Here is a 20,740-nt window from a genome sequence, read left to right as displayed (position 1 = left end):
TCCCCGCATCGACGACACACTGGATCGCCTCTGCAATGCCAAATATTTCTCGTCGATGGACCACAAGAGCGGCTACTGCAAAATTGAGGTGGACAAAAGAGATCGCGAGAAGACAGCATTCATCATTCCGGATGGGCGGTTTAAATTCAAGGTGATGCCATTTGGTCTCTGTTCTGCACCAGCTACGTTTCAGCGAGTAATGGATACAGTGCTGGCAGGCCTGAAGTGGCAAATTTGTCTGGTATATTTAGACGACGTCGTTGTCTTCGCCTCGAACTTTGAAGAGCACCTCAAAAGACTTCGAACAGGACTAGACGCCATCAAGTCGTCTGGCCTAACCTTGAAAGCAGAGAAGTGCCACTTTGCCTACGAAGAGCTGCTGTTTCTAGGCCACATCGTTAGCCAGGAGGGAGTACACCCGGACCCGCAGAAAACAGCTGCTATTGAACAGTTTCCTCCGCAGGCTGATGAGAAAACAGTGCGCAGATTTCTCGGACTGTGCGCATATTACCGACAATTTGTGAAAAACTTCTCGCGCATCGCCGAGCCCCTGACCCAACTGACGAAAGCAGACGTGCTGTTTAAATGGGAAGCACCACAAGCAGACGCCTTCATGGCACTTCAGCATCGTTTACAGTTCCTACCATTCCTCGCACATTTTGATGAAAACGCCGATACTGATGTTCATACCGACGCAAGCAGCGTGGGCCTAGGGGCCGTTCTCGTTCAAGAAAGCGACGGGCTGGAGAAAGTCATCGCATAAGCTAGCTGTTCCCTTTCCAAGGCTGAGGCTACCTATTGGACAACTGAGAAGGAGTGCCTTGCCATCATCTGGTGTACGTCAAAATTCCACCCCTACCTGTACGGACGACCGTTCAAGGTGGTCAGCAATCACCATGCGCTGTGCTGGCTTGCCAGTCTGAAGGACCCTTCTGGCCGACTCGCTCGATGGAGCCTGCGTCTCCAGGAGTTTGACATCACCGTCGTTTACAAGCCCGGCCGCAAGCACTCTGAAGCCGATTGCCTCTCACGAGCCCCTGTAGATACACCGCCGCCGGACGACGATGAAGATGCCTTCCTGGGACCCATCAGCCCCAGCTCTTCTGCTCAGCAGCAACGCTCGGATCCCGATCTAAAACGCCTCATTGAGTACCTGGAAGGAAAGGTTTCTTCATCCCTCGCTTCATTCAAGCGAGGACTGTCTTCCTTCTGTGTGCAGAATGAGGTCCTTGTGAAGAACTTTGCAGCGAACAAAACAGCCTACCTCATTGTTGTACCTGCTTGTCTTTGCGAAGAAGTTCTACACACTTCACACGACGAGCCGACTGATGGACATCTCGGGATTACTCGCACCCTCCGACGCATTCAAGACAAATATTAATGGCCCTGACTGTCTGCCGATGTCGCACATTATGTGAAAACCTGCCGAGACTGTCAGCGACGAAAGACCCCTCCCACACGACCAGCAGGATTTCTGAACCCCATTGAACCTCCCTCAAGGCACTTTCAGCAGATCGGCATGGACTTGCTTGGCACTTTTCCAACGTCAACATCTGGAAATAAGTGGATCATCATAGCGACCGACCACCTGACCCGCTACACCGAGGCGAAAGCCCTACCGAGCGGAACAGCAGCAGAAGTCGTCAAATTTTTCATGGAGTGCATTCTTCGACAAAGCCCCCTTGATGTGTTCATCACGGACAGAGGAACAGCATTCACGGCGGAACTAACGCAAGCTATCGTGCGTTACGGCCAAACCAGCCACCGGAGGACAACTGCATACCATCCGCAGACCAACGGATTGACCGAGCACCTGAACAAAACCATCGCCAATATGCTCGCCATGTATGTCGATGCCGAACACAAAACCTGGGATGTCATCCTGCCTTACGTCGTCTTCGCCTACAACACCGCAGTGCAGGAGACCACTCAGATGACGCCTTTTAGGCTCATCCATGGCAGGGAGGCCACGACAACGCTAGACGCCATGCAGCCCAACGTTACAGAAGAAGAGAACATCGACGTTGCCTCCTACTTTCAACGCGCAGAAGCAGCTCGAAGGCTTGCCCGATTACAGATCAAAGATCAGCAGCGCTCCGACGCCAGACGCTACAACCTACGAAGACGCAATGCGGAATACAAGCCAGGAAACCAAGTCTGGGTTTCGACGCCCATTCGCCGCTGTGGGTTGAGTGAAAAGTTTTTGCGCCGCTGTTTCGGCCCGTACAAAGTTCTTCGTCGGCTAGGTGAACTAGATTATGAAGTCATCCCTGACGCAATGACTGTATCCCAGCGACGCCTCATACGACCAGAAGTTGTCCATCCAGTCCGTCTGAAGCCGTATTATGTGCGCTAAAGGATGCTGCATTTCCATACTCTATTTTCGCAAGATCCGTTTTATCTCTTACTAGTCGCATCATTTGTTTTAATGCATCGGGTCCGAGAGGGGAGTAATGCCGCCAAAATTTGCAGTGTTTGTTCATTCTTCAAATCTGCTGCCAAACAACTTTATCGCTTTGTTTGCGACGCAAGACATGACTAGATTTATCTCGATTGATCGCAGCCAGGCAGAGTTGATTCTACATTGTTCCGGAATGTTCTAGTAACTTTGCACGCTTTATCTCGAAAGTTCGCTATCAACTTTAAATTGAGCACAGCTGACAGCGGCGGGCATTCTGCTCGACGGCCGCCGAGCACACTTGTCGCTTCGCTGCCGCCGAGTGATTCAGTCCATTTTGGGTGCAAGTCAGCCCAATAAACAGTTTTCTTTTAGAAGACCTTTTGTACGTCTTCATCGCTGCTTTGACTGCCGTCACCACTACGTGACAATATTATCTGTATAGTTTGGCAGAAGTTGTCCATACAGGTTGTTCCTCTAGCAACAAGCAGACCTTATCTTGATTTGCCTGCAAAATAACACACAGAAAAGCAGAATATGCATAAGGGAAAGCCTTAAGGGAAGGGATAGAGGAGGGAGTGAAAGAAGAAAGGAAGAAGAGGTGCCGTAGTGGAGGGCTCCGGAATAATTTCGACCACCTGGGGATCTTTAACGTGCTGTGCGATGTCAGTGCATATTAAAGACCCCAGGTGGTCGAAATTATTCTGGAGCCCTCCACTACGGCACCTCTTCTTCCTTTCTTCTTTCACTCCCTCCTCTATCCCTTCCCTTACAGCCTGGTTCAGGTGTCCAACGATATATGAGACAGATACTGCGCCATTTCCTTTCCCCAAAAACCAATTATTATTATTATTATTAAGCCTCAATTACACAAAGCATAGTTTAATGCAGTTGCTGACATTATCAGTGTAGCCCACCACATGAACACATCTCAGTAGAATATCACTCATCTGTTTTTATTCTTTTTTTTTTAGTGTTCATGTTTTACTGTAGTTAACACACTCTCCAGTGTGCCCTTCAACAAAAAGCAATGCTCCCATCGCATTGTCGAGCATGTGCTTTTTAGCTTTGTAACTAGATGGCAACAATGCTTTCAATTTCGACCATCAAAGTTTGTGATTCAGCTGGGGAGGCGCCATGGAATATGGAATCGATGTCCAACTTGGCGAACCAAGAATCGAGCTGACGTGGGAAGCAAATAGCGGTTCAAAGCCCATCGCGGCGTTGTGCACCACCGGAATAGCAGACAGCAGCGCTAAAAGACGACTCTTTTTTCTTCGATGAAGCGGCAACCACGGTCTACTACAACTTTTGTCGACAAGGGGTACATCACTGTGCGAAACAGCTTTGGGTGTGGAAAATAAAATCGACACTACTTAAAATATCTTATTAGTGGCTGGCAGCAGAGATTTGTGTTAGTGTTAGTCACAGCACTATTGCCAACGTGCAATCGCCATAGTGCTTCGCTAACCATGGTTTCCAGGATCAGGATACATAAAAACCGGCCCATGCTCAGACCTGACAATTTTTGGGAAAAATGTTTCTACACAGTATCCAACAAAACCATTGCTGAGTCCAGCACCTTATAGAGTAAACTTTACATTCTGCCAAAAAAACTGGGTCCTTAAAAACCAGTGCTGGTCTCTTTAATGCATGCTAGCGCTCATTGCTAACCTTTCTGACGTACGTGGTGTCTGTCTTTCTCGTCCCTTGTCTTTCATGAGCGGAAGAAAAAAACGCAATTCAAGACAGTTGACAAATATCGAGACAATGGTTAAATATCACGCAGGGCAGCCAAGTTAACCTCATTTGTACCTACAATTGCAACCTTGGCCTTAAAACAAGTAACTACAGATTGCATTAACCAATTTTAGTTCATTAGGGCCCATTCAATGTTCATCAAGCCAAAGAGATTACAGTGAACATCCTGATCTTCAGAGCAGCCTTTTTTTTGAAGGCCGAGCTCTTTATTTCTTTCTCCAGCAAAATATGGTATATGGTTAAAAAAATCAGCTTGGCAGTGCATACATGTGTACTTGATAGATTTGCTATCATGTAGCGGCAGGCAGTGAGATAAAAGTAGATGACGAGCATGCAGGCTGACATAGAACTCAAATTCTTTAGTGGAGAAGACTGTCCACAAAGAATTGAAAACAGCTGCCTTCTAAAGCAGCTGTCAGGACTGAAATTACCGAGTGTCAATCATAGTTTATTTAAGCACAACTGAGAATATTTCTCATGACAGGCACACATCTTCACGAGAAGGCCTAAATGGTGAAGAATTGGTCACACATGATCGCAAATCTTTGCCAACATCGGGTATTGTTCAACAGCCATTGCGAGACAACTCGCTCCATGTGAAGAGAACAGTGAGATAGGGCTATCTGCTGGTGGCGATAAACAATACAGTAGAGACGATAAACATAACAGAGCTCATAGCAATACCCCGATCATGATAAAATAGAATACATTAGCTGAAAACAGACACACACATAACCATTGTTCACAACGCAAGTCCTATGAACCTTGGATACGAGCTCTTTACCACATGTAATAGTAACAATACTAGCACAGCCCGATAATTAAATTGCACCTCACTTAAAACCAAAGATCAACTATAATGCTGATGAAAGCTTTTCAAAGCAGGAACTTGTGTGAGCCACCATAACTTATTTTATTTATTCACAATCAGGGCCTAAGGAGACAAAAGGAGGAAGTATCATATCATACTGTGAATATGATACAGTGCAGCAAAAATATATCTATTACCAGGATAGAGGCAACAAAAAAGTAAAAGAAAACAGCAAGAACAAATGTAGCAAAGACACAACTGTGGTGGGAAATCAGATGATGAAAACAAATCCAAACAAAACAAAATTTTCTGTTTTGGATTTGTTTTCGCTGCCTGGAATCAAATAAATAAAAAAATGTTCCCAATGACTTAAAGGAACACCTACTTTATGGAGATACTTGATGCGGACTGAAACGTTTAGGGGTGGTTAGCAATGTAGGTGTAGGTAGATCTTGTGAAACGACAAAACCAAAAAATTTTTCTGCGGTGTGAAAAATTTGTTGGTGACAATTATAAGGAAGCCTTCATAGTGGTAATACTAGAGCTACAGCGATAACTGGAAAGCATGAATAAGAACACTTGGTTATGTGCAGATTCAAATACAGATTCTACTGATCTGTCAAAAACTGATGCTGCATATTCCAATTCAGATCGAACGAGAGTTCTATAATGCAGTAACATTACTGAATTAGAGAAGAGGTTGAAGTTTTGAGGCAGTTACCCTAACATACGGTTAGCATTGTTAGCAATAAATTTAAAATGCAGATTCTAAGAGAGGCGAGAAGTTATATGCACACTGAGATATGTGTGCTACAGTGACAGTTTCCAGCGGGTATTTAATTCTTAAGTGGATGTTATGGTGCGATGTTGAGAAACAGGCATATGTTCACTATTATTATTGTCCAAACACTCACACATCACAGCCGAGCAAAAATCTTGCTTTCTTGTCTTTCTTGTTCATCATTCGTTGCCATAGCAACTACCATGCCAAGCACCAAGAATTTGGGCTGGGCCGCCGCCAAAATTTGACCTTGGCCAGTCTGGACCAAAACTGATGTCCAATCATAACTGAGTATGTCCAGTACAATGGCGACCTGCAAATTTCCCCCAACATTTCTAAAATTTTGCTCAGGCCACCCCAGAAATTTAACCTTGGCTGACCTGACCAAACATATTTGGGTGTGCCTGACACAATGACGACATCCAAATTTTGCCCTGGCCATTGCCAAAACTTTGCCTGGGACACTCTCAAAATTTGACCATTTGGACCAAAATAGACGTCCAACCAAAAATGAATGTGCCCAGCAGGATGGCAACCTACAAATCTGGCCCCGACTATTGCCAAGATTTGGCCAAGTGACCCGCAAAATTTGACCTACATTGGACGATTCACACCAAAATGGAGGTCCAATCATAATTGAGCGTGCCAAACATGATGGTGACCCCCAAATTTGCCGTGGGTCATTTTCAAAATTTGGACTGGGCCATCCTCGAAGACGGACCATGGCTGATCTGACCAACCAGATTGGGCGTGCCTGAGAGGATGGCAACTTCCAAATTTGGCCCAGGCCATTGTAAACATTTTGCCCTGCCAATGCTAGCCACAGGTCAAGAGCTTCAGGTTGCAATAGCAGATGCCGTGGCTAGCAACATCTTTTAGTTCCTTTGTATAAAAGTCGCTAATAAAAGAGCCACTCCTGAAATTTGACCTTGGCCGATTTGGACCAAAAGCGATGTCCAACCATAATTGGGTGTACCTGACATGATGGCAACCTCCAAATTTGACCCTGGTCATTGCCAAAAATTCTTTGCTATGGCATCGATTGTGGCAGAACTTACGTCAACGTGCTTTAGTACATCACACATTGCATTATGCAGAGTTAAACCTTAGCTAAATTTAAAATATTAGATTCCAAGTGGCATGCGTTACAACATTCCAAACATGGTTAATATCAGACTGAAGAGAAGCGTAAGAGTAACTCTTAATTTCACGGTAAGTAACACTGTCACGAGCAAGAATACATACAGGAAAAGCAACGTTAATGGGCAAATCATTTAAATAACCATAAAAAAGTAAGAGACAAATTACCGAACCCTGGGAAATGCCTGAGCCCGCTGGCGAGAAATGAGAGGTAGTTTGATTTGCAGTCACAAATTGAGAACGATTAGTAAGGAAAGACTATACTCCGTTTCATACATAGCTGTCTACGCAGCCAAAGGTACGGAAGTAGTCCGTCAAAAAAAAACTAACAAAATGTGTCACTCCGCCTCGCGTCGTGGCTGAGTGGTACGAAGCGCGGGCATGTTTGTTCATTTTGTGAGGGGGCCCAGGTTCGATCGTCAGCGTAGGTCTGTTCTTTTTTTATCTTTTTTTCGGCGAATCTCTAGATAGAAAGTCTAAATGCGAGCCATATATAAGTGGCCTTTTTTGTTATCAAAATGAAATGACTTCTTTAATAAGAAGCGTGCTGTTAACTTTTTCCGCAGGGAAACGAAAGTGAAGTGAGAGTTGGCAACGGACGTGCTGAGAGGCGCTGTTTTTCGGTGTTCACGGATTTTTTCGCATGCTGCACACAATGAATCATTAATTTTGGGGTGATAGAATTCAGTGTGGCTTCAATTATTTTACTCCGCCAGAAAGACCTTCTTTCTTAAACCTCACAACTGTCCGAGGGCTCACTCCGGTCATCTCGCCCACAATTGCGAGAACGTCACGCACAGTCTTCTCGGGGTGGAGCTTCCTTATGCTTGCGTAGACATTAACTATCACCGCCTTGCAGTCTTTAGAAAACTTTGGAGACTTCACCTTGGAAAAGAGGCGAACAGGAGATGTTTTCGAAATCGAAGCGGGGGAAGAAAACAAGCGAGCAGGTGACAGCGACGCCATTTTCACAAACAGACCTGCCGGCTCAGCTGCGAAAACCTGATACAGCCGGCGCCTGAGAAAACGAAAAATCTGCGTCACTCGGTTCTGGAAAACATAAAAGAAAAATCAATCTATTTGCAAAATAAAACACTTCCATCGGTCTACTATAATATCAACTACTGTTCACTTTGCTTGTCAATTCATTTCTATTTTTATTTTTGACGCACTATATTATGATGCGGACGAGGATCGCAAACAGGCACCGTAGCCTTGGCTGCGTAGACAGCTAAGTATGAAACGGAGCATAGAGCCACAAAATAACATTACGGTCAAAATTGAGATTACTGAATTTGAAAACAATTAATTGTTGCAAAGATTTTTGAGAAATTGAAGAATGTGCAGTCTGCCAAGTAGCCTGGTCCAGAATAAAATACAGATCATCTGTATTACAAAGAAGTTGTGCCTTGCATCAAAATGTTTTATGATACCCTTGCTGGCAATGATTGAAAAAGATTTGAACTTGAAATTTGAAGGAACTTGCAAGGTGAGAGCAGACTTCATGATCTTAAAGGGGATGCCAATAAATGAAATGGGTCGGTAGTTATTAGAAATGTTCTCCTCCAGACTTGTTTAGAAGAACCGCCTTGCCCACCCTCCAATAATTGGGGACAAATCTAAATTCAAGAGATTGCTCAAATAGCTTAGAAAAAATTAGCACCATAAACTTGCATTTTCTAGAAGTCTGGACTTGAAGTTGTCATAACCACATTAAGATGACATCTTGAGCTGTTCAATTATTTCTTCAATCCAGGCAGGATCTATATTAGAGTTTATATGAAATTACAGTGCATAATGAGGATATGTCATATCTAAATTGTTTGCAAAATCACCCTCAAACATTAAGAATGTCTATGCATATTTTACTGGGGATCACCTGGCCACCTAATGTTTTTAGGTTATTTGTAGAGTTATCCGGTTTGTTAATGTTCCAAAATTGTCCAGTGTTATACCCCTGTCACACGGACACTGTAAAGGTACTTTGAACTAATGCTCCATTACTTCAAGGGCGAAAGCGCGCTGCCACACGGACGCGCCTAAGGGCACCTAGCTCAAAGGAGCTTCGAAACAAGGCAGCTCGAGTTCGTCCTTTGAGGCTTCAAGGGAGTACTCTGTCTCCCAGCGAGTTAGCAGAAAAAATAAATTGAGAAAAGAAACGTTCATAAATTCACTTCGTAAGATTAGTCATGTTATAAAATATAAAATAATTTGTTTTGCGGCGGTCTCACCACGCTATGCTCTCGTTCCGAATATACGAGCACCACGGTAACTACGACGCAATGTCGGCCATGTTTGTTGTTTGTAGCGAGTAGTGACGGACAGTTAAAATTACGTTGCTTCAGCATAATATGGTTATAAAAATAGTTTACTAAGAAAAAATGTGACACTGTTGTATTTTCATGTGCACCGAAGATTGCAATTTTAATAAAGCTTTTCATTGATGAGGGCGCTGAACACTTCTTCCTAAGCTCATTCCGCGACTGTGTAGAGCGGACGAACTCCCTTGAAGTAGTGCTCCTTTGGAAGTGTAATGGAACATTAGTTAAAAGTACCTTTACAGCGTCCGTGTGACAGGGGTATTAGTAAGTAGCATCCATGGCAGAGTGCTATTGGAAAATGATTCCTTAGTTTGTTTTAGTGCAGTTTTATATTAAGAGTCAGAGGACTTATATGTCTGACACAAGTGCACAGAATTACAATTTGGCAGAGCGAAGCACACGTTTTTTTGTTGTTAGACAGCTTTTTAGCGATAAGTAAAGTACAGGTGCTTTCGTGTTTTGCACACAGGACTGCAATGTTTAGCATGGTAGACAGTAATAACCGGACACATCAAACTGCAAAAACGCATTAAAAATTTATGGGGACACTTAGTACGCTTAAGGGTATGACACAAAAGGGTTAATGGGTCAATCCCCCTACATGTGGAATTGGTCATTCTTGACTTTACATTTATAATTTACAGATCAATGGGACTCTGATACCTTTCCTGGCATAGAGATGCAGCGGTTAAGAGTTGCGCCACTGCCCTACGATGGCAGGCACTGCCTCCGGTGGGGCTTGTGCGACACAAGTTGCTCTTCGCGATCTTTCATTTAATTGCCGCGTGCCACGGTGGTCAGTTTGCTCTCAATGCAAAGGTCATGTGACCTCCAGGAATTTTTTGCTCATGACCCCGCTAACCCTGCCGAATTTCCTGCACAACAGGAGCTTTAACGCTATTCCTTTAAAAACCTCTGCTAAATTGCAGCCTTTCCTAACCGCAAGTCATATGTTCTGAACAGTAAAAATCAACACACAAAAGAGAGAACTTTAATTTGCACACACAAAAAACAACAGTACTTTTACTGACTGCATGCACATGCTGCATCCAAGGTTGGATGCTCTGGGTGAATCCTGAAGGTCCTTCAGAGTTTTTCAAAGTTTATCATTTGACCAATGCAAAAATGCATGAGTGAACTCCACAAAAGATGTCAGAACAGAATGAATACTGCCCTTTCTGACAAACATGAAAGAGAATTGCATCGAAGTGCACAAAGCTGGACTGTATAGAAGCCACATGATGCAGCTATGATCTACAAGATGACTCATACACAACATCACAGAGCCCATCATGCTGAACCATGAAAAGATTCCACAGGGCAGGCAGCTATCAGCGGATTAGATGGACCAACAGGCTTTCTCCATGTTCTAGTCTATCAACATTTCAATCTTAACAGGCAGAAGGATCAGCACTGGAAAGCCAAATGGCTACTCACAATATTCTGAAGCAAGTGAATTATACATAAATCCAGCTGAATATCAAATGAAATCTACTGCATTACATTTAAGCAAGAACAAGGGAAACCCCTATGCAGTCTCCTTCAGTAAGCCTGTTTCAGTGCTTTCCCTAAAACCGTGGAAAATAGTAGGCACCACATTTTTATGTGGCTCTGCTCAGTTCATCAGTGAAAAAAAAATACAAAACGAAAAGCCAACAGCTAATACATCTACATCAGTGCATGCTGAGTTACAAAGATGATGCTAAAAATTACATGATGCCTTCAGGTAACGAATCATCACGCTTTCTTTTTCTTCTACAGCGCACCATTTAAGCAAAGCTTCCCATTTGTGCTCAGCAACAAAGCTTCCTTTCTAGTGAATTAGCATTCCACTCCACCATGAAAAGAAGCGACCAGCACATTTCAAACATACATTTTCAATTAATCGGCAAGCTGCTACCGTAGGCTGATCAAGCATAAAGATTAGGATGCCGAGACGCACACTTGAAATAGGAGCTCAAAATGTTGCGTCCAAAGTCGGGTGGTAGTGTAAAGCCGACGTTCGTTTCAATGATCTGGTAACTGTCAAGTCAAAGCTGCGTGCATCGTGGTAATGGTAAATGCAAGTGAAAAAAAATGCTGGTGGTTTAGCTCCGGTTAACACTGGTAGAAAGCGAAAAGCTGCATCTCCGTGGCTACATTTGTGGTCGAGCGGCTGGCGGTCTCCACGGCAGGCATCGCATTGAACACACCTAGCGTTAGGCTGAACACATCAAAGCGCACAGGCGTCTTATGCAGAACCCAGTCTGATTCCCTGCACATGCAATTCCAGCAGACGCTTCCTGCTCCACTCTTTCAAGGTGTGTGACGTCACGGAATGAGTAGGCGGCACACCTGGGATGCCTCCTTTCCACCTGTCCGCAATACGGCGATGGTGTGCACATCTGCCGCTCTCCACGGCAGGTGTCGGATCGATCACACCTAGTGTTTCACTGAACACATCAAAGTGCACCAGCGTTCTATACAGAACCCACTTTCATGACCTGCGCATGCGGTGCTCGCAGACGCTTTCCCGCTTGACCGAAGGTCGAAGTCAAGGTCGAAATAGTTTGTGTAACAGCCGCTTGTGCCACTGCTGCAGCTGACGTCATGTGTCAAGCCTGACTACCATCAGTTCTGCTTATGGTCGGACCTCTAGCTACATTCAATGTCAAACTTGTGGCCCCGCTGACCTGTAGCTACATTCAAGGTCAAACTTGCGACCCCACTGATGGCTCGAAAAGCTGGCATAGTGAAGCTTTTCACTTCAAAAATTTTTGGCATAAATTCTGCGCAGGCAAGCTCATATGCGGGCCGCTAAGTTGCGTGCAACTGAACCTCCTTAAGTAAATTGTTCCCACCTATTTCACAAAGCGATTTGCGGAGAAAACGCAAATGGCAAGTACTGTCGACAGCACACTGAAAACAAACGCTCGATTGCGCGTCCTGCACTGTTATTACAGCCCCTGAGCGATGGGCACCGAGTCCGAGACTATTCTGCACGGTGCGCTTGCGGAGGTTGGAGACAGCTCGCACTCTGCCTCCGTTTCAAACATCATGTGCAACGCTGCCAAAGCTAGCGCTCTTCTTTTTGCTGCCTGCTTTTGAGGCACAAAACAGTGCGTTGCTTGTGGTGAGCGAAAAATAACAAATGCTTTGCCGGCAGGCTTCGTAGATAATTCATTTGTCATCAGTGTGACAGAAAACGCTCTTATTGCAAGCGAATCGATAGAGATCTGTGATTTCGTATTTTACATTTGTCATCTTTTTCCATTTCACGTTTTCGCTGTTCCCGCGGCCCTGGACGACGTGTTTACTTTTCCGGCTTCCTTTCATTTTTGAGAAAATTGCATCCAGCACAGCAGCCGCAGCCACCTCTCCTGCACGCATTATGTCGAAGGTTCGTACACCCAAGTTATCAAGGTACGCCATGCAAGAAATTGCAAATGGGTATTCCCGTACTAGGACCCATTTTCAGGAGAAGTCTGTTCGGAAAGCACGGAGTTCTGCGAGCAAGGATACCGGAGTATCTCCCCGTACCATTGCCAAAATCAAGGCAGAGCGTCTGTGTGGGCCTTTGGAATCTCCAAAGAAAAGATCTCGCAACGTGAAGATTTCAAGCTTGCGAACAGTCAAGAATGACGGCTTCACAGACCATGCCATCCATCTGAAAGTGCACAGTATGTACGTGAAGAGGGAAGTCCCAACACTGGACAGTGTGCTAAATGCTGTCAATAAGGACGGCATACTACTGAACTCCAAGAAAACGACGTTGTGGAGGTCTATGAAGGACGTCGGACTGACATTTGAAAAAAAAAAAAAGAACAGAACCTTGCACTGATCGAGCAAAGTGAAATCATTGCCTGGCATCGTAGGTACAGGGTTGTCCACTCTTAGAATGTCGCACCATGCTACCAGCACTCTGCGGGCACTTCTGGTGGGGGCCATAGAAACTATTGCGCAGGTGCAGTGAGAGTCGCAGGCGGGGCTTCGCGCGTTGTCTGCTACAGTGCACTCTGTATTGCGGTGAAGTGGGCTTCAATTTTGCACTGCGTGCGCGTAACGCCGATCGGAGAAATGTTTTTGACTAAACAACAGACTGCTAAGAAGCCCATCAGCTGCTTTTATTTCGTTGGAGAAACAGTACCAATGTGGTATGCTTGCATGGTTAATTTGAAACCTACAAATAATGACACTGGGGAGAATGCACGTCAAGTAATAGTTAAAGCTTTGCTACTGTGGCTGCAACGGGATAGAAGGGCTGATAGGCTTTTCAGCAGTGTTTTGTTTCTCATGTTTCTCCAACCTGCATTATGCGGACGCAGTTCAAAATTGAAGCCCACTTCACCGCAATACAGAGCACACTGTAGCAGACGACGCGCAAAGCCCTGCCTACGGCTCTCACTGCTCCTAGCAATGGGTAGCACCATCTCGTCATCACCGTAGGAACGAACGAACACCCACTGTACGCTGCGCAAAGCTCTAGTGGTGCGAGTTACTGGCACTACTGCTGCGAATGTTCGCAAATTTTTATTCACAGACGCCGCAAGTGGAGATTTCAAATGTTGCCGAGTTAGTCAAGTACCCCATGCAAACATACAGTGAATATAAACTGGCTACCAAATGCCGCCTGGGCGCCAAATATAAGCCCAAACAAGAGACCAATAAAGCCGAGGTAATTCTTTTTCTCGATTGTCTTTGAGCGGCTGTTTGTGAGACAGTAGTCAGCAGTGTGTTTGTTTCAGTGCATTGCCTACTTACATGCTGCAGTGTGTTTGTTTACTTAGAAGCATTAACTCGTGCGCTCGGTTGCTTCACATTTACAGGTGCATCATATCTACCTAGATGAAACCTGGGCCAACGCAGGGCACACAAAAGAATACGCCTGGCAGGACAAGACTGTGAAGTCATCTCGGGATGCCTTCTTGAAACGTTTAACAATGGGATTGGCTTTGCCTTTGGGCAAACGGGCCCGTTTGATCCTTGTACATGCTGGGAGCAGTGCAACAGGATTCTTGCAAGACGCTGCTGACTTCTTCAGAGCAAAAAAGGGAAACCACACAGACTACCACCCTGAGATGGATGGCAGCTACTTTGGGAAGTGGTTCACTGGCAAGCTTTTGCCAAATATTCCGACCAATAGCATTGTCGTCATGGACAATGCTCCATATCAGAGCGTGGCTCTTGAAAAAGCACCTACTAAGTTTATGCACAAAGCTGATATTCAGCTTTGGCTCACAAAGAAAGGTGTTCTGTGGTCACAGGACATGGTGAGGGCAGAACTGCTGGAGCTTCCTCAAAAGGTAAACAAAGCCAGCGTTGTGTACAGAATAGACACCCTCTCAGCTACCAATGGCCACAAAGTCCTTCGTTTACCACCGTACCACTGCAAGTTCAATCCCACTGAACTCGTCTGGAGCCAGGTGAAGGGATACATTGCAAGTCGCAACAAATGTTTCACTTTGGCTGAAGTGGAAAAGCTCCTGCCAGAAGCACTCGCGTCTGTAAGCCAGGAAAAATGGAAAAACTGTTGTGTTCAAGTGGAGTAAGTTGTGCCTGAAGCATCGCAATGCGATGGTTGTTGACGCTGAAATCGAACCGGTTGTCTTCAGCCTTTGTGACTCGTGCAACACCTCTTCAGATGAGTCGAGCACTCATTTCAGTGATGAAGATTTAAGTGGCATCGAGCAACTTGATTGACTTCGAATGGATGTGTAATACACATGCTACTGAGAAGAAAGAGAATGACTCAACAGCATGCTGTCATCACCTTTTTATGTGTGTGGGTGGAAAGGAGAAAATGTGTGTGCATGTGGGTGTCTGTGTCGATAAGTCTACCGAGGAAAGAGAGATGACTCATCGGCATGCTGTGATCACTCTTGCATGTGCATGTGTGTAAAAGCACACGCTCCTTAGCATCAAATTGTATCAGGCAGTAACTTGTAGTGTAGGTGTTGAGGTGGATGTGAAGGACGTGGAGTTGGGAGTGGAGGAGGAGGTGGTGGTGTTCGTGGCCATGCGTGGTCGTGTTAATAGTGTCTGTATAGAAGTAAAATTTGTAAGGGAGTGCAAATAGTACTTTTTTCAATTACATTATGAATAGTGTTACACGTCGTCAATGTGTGCAGTTTTTGGGAGATTCATAGCAGGAAAATACAGTGCAGCTTAATCAAGCATTGTCAATTATTTGAAAAGTATCTGAAAATCTGAGAGCAAATTCGATTCGTTTAAATTAATTTTGAAATATACTGTTTGATTCATTCAACTAATTGAACAGGAATTTATTCCATTTGCAAAAATTTCGAACATTCAACACCCTTAAGAATGGGCCTGATTTTGTGTGTAAGGGTTGGGAATGGTATGTATGGGTGTCTGATCTTCATGTCCTGAAAAGGGAGGCCTGGTTTGGTGTTGCCTTGCGTTACTGTCAATCCCTGGTCGTTTTGACATGTTATGCAATGCTGCGGTACCAGTGTTGGGGTAGCCAGTACTGTATGTTTTGCCCTTAATTTTGGGGGCTGTAAATGATTTCAAGCTGGCTCTTACTCGGTTCAGTGTGAATTTGTGTTTCGAGTCATGTCTTTGTTAGTACATGTTCCAGGAATTTGATTTTGTTGACTGAAAACGCACTGCTTTTTGAACCCTGTCCAGACATTGGTCAGGTTCTCGTTGCATGAAATTATGTTGTTCGATGGCCTGTAGATTTTTTTTTTCAACTTTGGAGCACTTGACTGATCCAGTGCTGGTGTACCTCCACTGCACGTGTCCTTTAATTTGTATGCACTGGAATCCATGCCACTAGCTGTTTACAGAAAAAACATTTCTTGCAAACACTGCGGGGTCAACATTATTTATTGTCCTGTCTCATTTATTGTTTGATCTTTCGAAATATTTCTTCACAGTGTTGCACAACTTTTACTGCATTCTTACTTGGCGCTCCCACCGCTCGAAACTCTTTTTGCCTGGCTGCATGAAAATCCTGCCTGAGCAGCTTCTGCTCTTCTAGGAGAGCAAGGAAATCGAGACAAGCTGACTTGCCTCTGTAATGCATTCTTATACATTAGTGCATGACAACAAATCTTAACAACTCTTGAAGCAGTACTATTTTCTGTCAGTGTGTGAATCAAGACTATGTTCTAAATTTAACACTTAACACGGGAAAACAGGCCATATTTGGGTGGCGCTTGTAAAATAATTTGACCCATCAGTTTAAATATACTGCTCTTCTACCACATATCATAGCCCAGTTATAGAGCTCTCTTTTCAATGACAAAGAAAAACGTGCTTTGCTTAAGAACGAAAAATATTTTAACAAAAACAAAAGAATTACAGATATGCACAAGAATGTTGCATATAGAAAGTCAGAAAATAGGCGATTAAGAGCTCTAGAATATGTTTTCTGAGCTCGTGTATGCTACACCAGCTTTCTAAATTAACACACATCTTCCTTCCGAACTTTACGATCAGTAAAAAATAATTGCTCTCGCCAAGTCGTTTGGGCTACTCTACAGCAGAGTGCCAAAGTCTGTCCCAGACGCTTCTGGCGAAAACTGGATCCGCCGCTAACATGTTGCACGGAACAATTCACTACTTATCAGGTACCTTAAGAGAGGCCCACAAATGAGTGGGTTCCTTGGCAACAGCGAAATAGAAAGTTGCAGACGCCCACTTGTTAATCGGGGCACGGCGGAGCACTCAACATTGCACTAATTAAGCCCGACGAATGAACGTCATCTTTTCACACAAATCTCGCAAAGTATAGTCACAATGCTGCAGAATCGGGAGGAAAACCGCCACTGCTGACCAAAAGCCGGTGCGAACTCAGTGACAATGGATTTCGGACAGCTCACATTAACGCGGTATATGCATCAAATGAACAGATGCATGCAGCTCATTTTAGAACGCGGCATAATATTCAAGCGATTCTGAACAAAACGAGATTTCCCATTCAAGTCATGCGAAATGTAACTTGCCATGGAAAAAAAATGTGTGAAAAAAAAAGTTTCACCATGCGGGATTTGAACCAACGCACCACCAGTTGCATGTCGATTTTCCGGACCGACGCGTTAGCGCACGGCCACAGAACAGCGCGGAGTGATACACCTTTTTTTTTTTTTCGGAATATTTCCGTAGCCTTCACCGCATTGCACTACTGTTTGAAAGTGAATTAGCATTCTACTTAATAATGAAAAGAGGTGGCCGGCAGATTTAAAGTATACATTTTTCAATTGGTCGGCAGGCTGCTACCGTACGCTGATCAAGCACTGAGACGCGCACTTAAAATAGGGGCTCAAAATGTTGCGTCCGATGTCGGCTGCGAGTGTAAAGCCGACGTTGGTTTCGATGATGCGAGAACTGTCAAAGCCGCGTGCATCACGCTCATGTCGAATTCAAGTAAAAGAATTTCTGGCATAAGTCCTGCACAGACAAGCTCATATGCAATCCACTAAGTTGCGTGCAATTTAACCTCACGAAGCAAAACGTTCCCGCCTATTTCACAAAACGATTTGCGGAGGAAACGCGAACGCCAAGTACCGTCGGCAGCACGCTGAACACGAACGTTCGATTGCGCGCCCTGCACTGTTATTACAGCCCCTGAGCGATGGGGACCGAGTCCGAGACTATGCTGCACGGTGTGTTTGTGTAGGTTGGAGACAGCTCGTGCCTTGCCAACGGCCTAGTATTTTCTCGGACCCAGCCGCGCTAATGTCAGTCGAAGACACGCGCTCGAGCGTTCGTGTTTATGCGTGCTGCTGTATGGTACTACCTTCTAGCCCAGGTACCGAACTTGCCGCCATGACATTCAAGTATGCTGAAATTCGAGAAATCAATCATTTTAAACACCCACCACCTTTTTTTTTTTCGCAAAACTACCAGTCGTCTTGCTGGACTTACCAAAATGATGCTCATTGCGTGGAAGGTTCGTCGGCACTGCAGCGATATGTCGAACAAAGCCATTTTATGGTTCGGTAGCATCGAAAGCAACTAAGGAAAGCATACGACAGGCGCAGCGAAGCACGAAAAGGACAGTAATCAGGAACAATAGCAAGTCAAACATCGCGTAGAACACATTTCATTCAGCGCACCGCAGCTTTGCTGGGCTCGCGACAGTGCAAAAAAAAAAAAAACAAAGCCTACGCAGCGCTACCAGTAAATTTTGGTAAAAACAAAACTTCAATTTTTTTTTAATTAATGCCAAAACTACAAGCATAAAGTTTTTAATGTTATGGCTTCTAATCATTTGAAAAAAAATTACAGTTGAGTTTCGGCAGTGTCATGCTAGTCGTGCTGTCATTCCATGTGTTATTCAAACAAGCCTCTGCAACGCCGCGCTATTTAAACTCACCGGTTTCCAAGTGCGTGAGTCTCGTATTTGGTCCTTCGTCGATCACGCAGTTAAGACAGCGTTGCTTCATCGAGGTCAATTATATATGTATGAAGGATAACAGTAGTCACAGACATCTGCAAATTTCTTGTATGCAATACATCAAGATTTCATTGCATGCTTCCATTTCTGCGAGCATTAAAATTTCAATAAGGAAGGATGTCAGGCAGGGTGACACGATCTTGTTCACCACCTATTTACCGGAGTTCACTCTAACAGGCAGTATTCAGAGACCTATGTTGGGAATTGTGGATAAGAGTCATTGGAGAAAATCGCACTAATATGCACTCGATGATGACATTGCCTTGCTAAGTCACTAAGGGGATATGTATACTGCAAAACATAATTAATAATTATTACTTAACAGGCAGAGCAGAACGGTGGGTCTAAAAATCAATATGCAGAAAACACAAGAAATGTTCAGCAGTCCCGGAAGTGAACTGCGTGTTTACGATTGGCTGAAAGCGCTGGCAGGGGTAAAGAAATAACTTTGCCAGTGAAAAAAAAAGGTAAATTTCAATTGGAACCAACTGATATTTCAATTGGTTCGAAATGGATTTTCCGATTGGTTCTAGCTGTTTTTTTTTTTTTAGCCGCCCGACTAATTGGACCCAAATGGATGAGTATATTGCAGTAGCACTGTACTATAGTGCACTATGCCGGTCAATAATCAGGGTCTCTAGAGAGGCCAGAGCCTCATCTGTGCTGTTTCGTGCCTGCATGTTTACTGTAGGATAGGTTAATAAACTTAAGACTTCTCTTCGCTAGGGGTAACCGAGATTTTATCTCTGTTTCGGCTACCTCATTAAGTTCGGGTTATTAGGAATACAGCGACTAGTCTGCTGCGCAGCGGGTCGATGGAGAGGAGACGCTTGCAACTGGAGTCGTCGTCTGGTCAGTGTTATGTGAGAGTGAGGAGGAAGGCGTTTGCCAAGGGCCCGTGCACCTGGCGCCTTGCTTGCGGGTTTCACCCCCCTGCTTACGGCTGCCCTGGAAATTCGTATGCCGAGCTGGAGTCAATAATTAAGTAGTCCAGGACTGAAAATCAAATGCGGCCAGTGGCTCGTGCGATAGAGGATTGTAACAGAGAGTGGATCGATTGACATTAACTAAATATCGAACTTCTTTCGGCAACTTTCACAGCAGGCAGGACGTGAACCACATGCTTCGAAGTGCAACCTCCTCAGCACTGGTAAGACCGCAGGGGAGGGTTACCACACATGGAAGGATGAGAGCACATGTAACCGAGGCAATGACGTGGTTGGTGTTGCTTGGCATGACTTGCATGTCGCAGAGTCTGCATCGCTTTAGGAGCCAAGGAGATCACGTGGTATCCCTCGATACGAATTTTCTGCAGAATACGTGCTGCCAGATGGCTGGATCCTACTGCCGCACATTTCAGAAGACAGAAACCACCTTTCTTGTCTTTAGCTCTAGTTACCATGTGGCTTGAATCTAAAGATCCCCATCTAGCCCAGCTTTCGCTTTAAATGCACTAGATATCGCTCACTAAGGTATGGGTCTGGGTTAGTTACAAAAACCACGTTCGACGTATATAAGCGTGCAGACGACACGGACGAGTGAACACGACGAGCAACTGTCATCCCCGCTGCTGTCATCAAGAGGCAAAAAGAAGTAAGCTTTAGGGCATATCTGCCTAGAATCATGCCTGACGAATTTCCCTAATGTTGCTGCATGATGCCAATGAAATGAGCCTGTTTTCCTCAATGATGAGTTATTTACAAAAAAATACGAAAAGCAAGAGATAAACCACTACTAAGGAGAAAAGGCCCCTTTCGTTGCCCCCTCGCAACAACTTCTTTGGCTACTGATGCGCTGAAAGAAGGTATTCCAGGATATTAGTAATGAGTGGGCACAAAGAATTAGATGGGGGGGGGGAAGGATTCTGGAAAAAAATACTTGTGTTTGAAATGTACTTTAGTGCTGTACTCTTAATAGGTTTGTATAACTGAACCGAATAAACTTTTAGTTTTGGCTTGCTTATGCACTGTCATCCGACCATCAAATACAAAAGAAATGATGCAGTGGTCACCTGTCCATACAGACATATGGATTTGAACCACACGATTATCGAACTTTTCGAATATAACTGGAATACGAACATGACGAGAAATGGGCTTCGAATATCGCGAAGATTGCATAT

The 20,740-nt window shown here is 44.6% G+C and overlaps 1 long non-coding RNA gene across 4 annotated transcripts in view; it reads right to left on the bottom strand.

The window, feature by feature from the left end:
• LOC144103875 (uncharacterized) overlaps positions 1-18,319 on the bottom strand; it is a 42,775-nt gene extending 24,456 nt beyond the window's left edge. For 3 of the 4 annotated variants that reach the window (XR_013308349.1, XR_013308348.1, XR_013308350.1), the window contains exon 1: positions 18,087-18,292. This is a non-coding gene — a long non-coding RNA (uncharacterized LOC144103875). Of the gene's footprint in view, positions 1-18,086 lie in introns of all 4 variants that reach the window. The other variant, XR_013308347.1, reaches the window with a different exon arrangement.
• Between the last annotated feature and the right edge of the window lie 2,421 nt (positions 18,320-20,740).

This window comes from Amblyomma americanum, chromosome 9, assembly GCF_052857255.1.
Source record: "Amblyomma americanum isolate KBUSLIRL-KWMA chromosome 9, ASM5285725v1, whole genome shotgun sequence".
Classification (NCBI taxonomy): domain Eukaryota; kingdom Metazoa; phylum Arthropoda; class Arachnida; order Ixodida; family Ixodidae; genus Amblyomma; species Amblyomma americanum.
The sequence above is the reverse complement of the archived record's forward strand: the minus strand, read 5'-3'. Positions and strand labels throughout refer to the sequence as shown.